Here is a 4,720-nt window from a genome sequence, read left to right as displayed (position 1 = left end):
GTCAACAAAAAACTTCTTTCAACCAATGGGTGATGAACTTTGATCGATGGGTCAACTTTCAATCGATGGGTTGGTGAACTTTGACCGATAGGTCAATAAAAATTGCTTTCAACCGATGGATTGATGAACTTTGACAGTGGATCAATAAAATACTGCTTTCAACCGATGGGTTGATGAACTTTAACCAATGGGTCAATAAAAACTACTTTCAACTGATGGGTCAACAAAAACTGCTTTCAACCGATGGGTTGATGAACGAGGTTCATACCAACACGGGGATTAGAATCTTGGTTGAAAATGAGAGGCGACCAACTCGGGGATAGAGTAAGAATGTCCAATGTAGGGATTGGAATAGACAGACTATTACTAGTGTGGGGATTAATGCATATATAACTGATTTGTTAGGGATACGTAAGGTTGCCTGCGATCGAGTTAGCATGGGTATTTAGAACAATCATATGCTAAGGGAGGTTCTAGAAGAGTTCCTCGGGGGAAGGATTGCTGGGGAGCAAGATGTAAACGAGACTTTGTGAGAAAGTCTACTAGGGAAAGTTTTATGAGCCTACTTGCTGAAATAGGATAACTTTGGGGATTGTGACTTGGTTCAGCTAGGGAATGTTTGTAAGACAGACTTGCTGGGATGAATGGTAAGAGGGGGAAATCCCAATCGGAGAGCTGTCACCGATTTAGCTGGGGATTGACTTTGGATTTTTCAAGGTATCCCGACCCTTATATTATGTCATGCGTGCATATTTTGTTATATATGCAAGTTTGGAATTTTCATGGTGTAATGTTCCATATTAGTGGATACGCTATGATGCATGAATGAAATTTGGTAGTGATTCATCTGTGAACGATTGGACTTTTGTGGATGTCGACTTCCCGATACTCCTGCCTTTGTCGTAATATGAGGAAGTGTAATAGACACGAGTCATTCTAGTGCCTCCTGTTCCGACTGTATCCCGGTAAGCTGTGTCAGCCCGTGTCTATATTGATTAGGTTGAGGTGACCTATAGAGCGACTTGATGTCTTGTGCTTTGGGCGTAGTGGTAGAAATTGTGGATTTCCTTTAGACATATTTCGAGTCAAGCACTTTTACTATTCTCAATGCTTTTATTATTATGGTCCCATATAGTTTTAATGCCATGTTTATAAAAATAATCGTCAGTTATGAACTTTACTTTTAATGCACTTTATCTTTAAGCTTTATTCATTTGCCATTATTCATATCATTCTAATTGTTTATGTTAATGTCATTTTCACTTTGTCCACTTGGACCATATTTTGTGATATATTTTGCTTGTGCATATTGTGTATGTTTGTGTGGTCTTTGACCATTAATGTACATAATAAGAACAAAAACCCTAAAAAACTTCTTGTGTGGACTGTTGGTTTGATCTGAGACAATTGGACTTAGAATTTAGGCAACAATCCCTATGCAAAGGACTTGGCCAATGCCAACTTTCATGTAACCAAGTGCTTATAATTTGAAACTTCATCTGATACATCATTGAAGATCCCTTTGAGTTCATCTGCAACATGATCATTGTGAAGCTGTTATTTTGAACCTGTGACTTATGGAATTCATCTGTTACATGGGCAAATTTGAAGAAGATCATGGAGTGGCTAAATCTTGGATGTGGCTATCTTTATTTGATCCCTTGCTCTTCAAGTTAATATTGTATGCATTGTTTGTTGATTGATTCTAATGTCCAAGGGAATTTGGGGTTTCTATATGACATTCTTGTCTATTGGGTTGCAGCCCATTGGTCAGATCTTTTCAACTCTTAACTTTTAAATTTATGCTTAGGATTAGTATCTTCATCTCCTCCCCATTTCTTTAATTTCAAAATCTCTCTCGCCTTTTAAAAAACTTCTTTGCTTGTACTTGTCTTTTTTTTAAACTTAGACCCTTTGCAAATTAGAAACTTTGGCCTAATGCCATTGCATTTTCAAACTTCTTTTCTTAAATCAAACTTGTAAATAAACTTAACTATACTTGACTTAAAATTTTCAAAAGCCAAAAAGAACCAATTTATTCAAACCATTTTTAGGCCCTTGTGCCTTTCAAACTTAATTTTTTATTAAAAGCAATGCATCCACTTTGAAATTTGTATCACGAACTACGAGGTTTTGATCCCTCATTTTTATGTTGGTACGTAGGCACAAGTCCGAAGGTCTTGTCAAACACAAAAATATAATTAATGAATTCTTTTCTCATCCTCCCATTCTATTTGTTTGTAAACATCATTTTGTACAAAATACATATGCACACAAGAAAGGGCTCCCTAGGAGTACCTAGGACACTTTAGGTGCTAACACCTTCCCTCTGTGTAACCAACCCTTTTACATGTGATCTCTGGAATTTTATTAGTTTTGATTTGAAAACTTATTATTTTTGGGTTTTGTTCGTACTTTTCCCTTTTCCCTTGGAAACAATAAAAGCGCGGTGGCGACTCTTTTTATTTGATGTCTTGCTTATCGATAGCTTGATGATCATGAATTTACCGCTACAGAGAGTAGTGGTCCTTATATTCAATGTATCCCTTTTATATGTAAAATACCATTTTTTAAACTTTGTAAAGATCCATGGAGTCTCACCATTTGCAGACTACCATTCTATTAAATAAAGTTGAGCTTTTATCCAATTATTTCGTATTCTTATTTGTTTCTATTTTTAAAATTGATTTTTTATGATGATAATTTTGAAATAAATAAATCAACGAATAATCATTTTTCTTAAAATAATAAGGCATTTACTTTAAGAATAATCGATTTCAAAAAGGAACGTCAACAACAACTTCGAAGACGACAAGTCTTGATGTGTGAAGCATTATGGTCTTCCCCGAGCATTTGTTTGATGACTTTATCCTCCCCAACAGTTTGCCGTTCATCCCCAACTGAGCTGATGATTTGCTCCCTTTACAATTCATCTCCCCCAACTGAGGCGTTCATGTTTTTGCATTCCCCAATTTGTGACTTGGTGAATGAATCCTGGATTATCTCGGAACCTTTATTTATTCTCCAGATTCCCAACGCAGTTATTTGTGTGTTGCATAGCCATGACAACTTCTCCCCAGCATGAGTCAGCGGATGCGGTTGATACTTTGGTGCCTTGGGATTGGTTTATTTCTCAATCTCCAAGAAGAATCTGATGATTACAGAAGAAGTTTTTGTGGTCTTTGATTTGTCCTGGCAGATCATTGTATCCCCAGTGAAGCTCCGCAAAGATGTTTTTTGATGGGATCCCCAGTAGAGCATCTGGTTCTCCTCACTCAGAGTTTTACCTCTTGTTGTGATTTAAGGCCCTAGAGGACTTCCCTCTTCTGATAGAAGCTATTTACCTATCCCTAGCAGTGCTTGGTTCTGAGAAGTATTATTGATGTCCCCTGCAAGGTTGTCTCCCATTTGATATGATGTTGACTTAAAATTTCCCGCAACGTTGACTTGTTATGACCCTCAGTAGATACCTATTTATCTTTAGCATTTTGGGTCGGATGCATGTTCTCCATGTCCTCTCCCATCCGAAGTTGAATTCATCTCGCAGTTAGGATTTTATATCCTTGATGATTTTTTTCATCCCTAGCAGGTTCTCCAGTTGGTGTTCCATCTTGTTGAGATTAGCCAAACATCTAGTTGTGATTATTCAAATCTTTATTGCTTGTATCATTTATGCTCGTTTGTCAGCATAATCATATACATACTCATGCATATACATGCATTAAACACATCATCAGATATTTCATTGTGCATTTTTATCGCATTGATCTTTCTTCTGATCCCCTGCTTTGGTGATATCATTTCCCCATGCGGATTTGGTGTGTTTGTCCTCCTTCAATTGTAGAGTGTCAGCCCTTTAAGCAGAAAAAGGTTATCTTTTCTCCTTCCCCACTGAGTTATTACCTCACAGACGATTATTATTTCAGTCTCCTCCCTAGTTCATTATCTGGATGGAACCACTCCCCTTGAGCTATATCCTCACTGGGTTGAGTCTTGTTTGACCGTTTCTTTCTAGTTCTTACCTAAATAGATATTTTAGTTTCCAAGAGTTTATTACCCAGTAACTGGTAATACTCTTCTTGATGTGAAGTACTTTACATGTGTTAATTTACCCAGTAATTGGTAAAAGGTAATTTACCTCTTTAATTTTTCTCCAGTGGATTCGCTTTTCGTTTCCCCGACATGTTTATCCTTGATATGTTCATCTTAGCTGATGACGGATATTCTTCATCTTGGGTATTCTACCCAGTAACCGGTAGTTCTAAACCCTATTTCCCGTCCTAAGTCTATCCTTGATATGCTCACTTTAACCGGTGATGGATTTTCTCTTTCTTTGGTATTCTATCCAGTAAAAAGGTAGTTGTAATTCCTATTTTCCCCATAAGAGTTCATCCTTGATATGTTCACCTTAACCGGTGATGGGTTGTCTCTTTATTCGGTATTCTACCCAGTAACCGATAGTTATAATTTTTATTTCCGGTATTTTACCCAGTAAATGGTAGATACAAATCTTATTCTCCCCTCTGAGTCTATCCTTGATATGTTCACTCTAACCGGTGACAAATTTTCTCTTTTTTGGTCTTCTATCCCTGACGGATAGTTGTAAACCCTATTTTCCCCGGCAGTTTATCCTTGATATGTTCACTCTAACTGGTGACGGATATTCTTCCTTTGAGTTTATCCTTGATATGTTCACTTTAACCAGTGACAGGTACTCTCT

Source organism: Lathyrus oleraceus, chromosome 6 (genome assembly GCF_024323335.1).
Source record: "Lathyrus oleraceus cultivar Zhongwan6 chromosome 6, CAAS_Psat_ZW6_1.0, whole genome shotgun sequence".
NCBI lineage: Eukaryota > Viridiplantae > Streptophyta > Magnoliopsida > Fabales > Fabaceae > Lathyrus > Lathyrus oleraceus.
Note: the sequence above shows the minus strand (reverse complement) of the source record.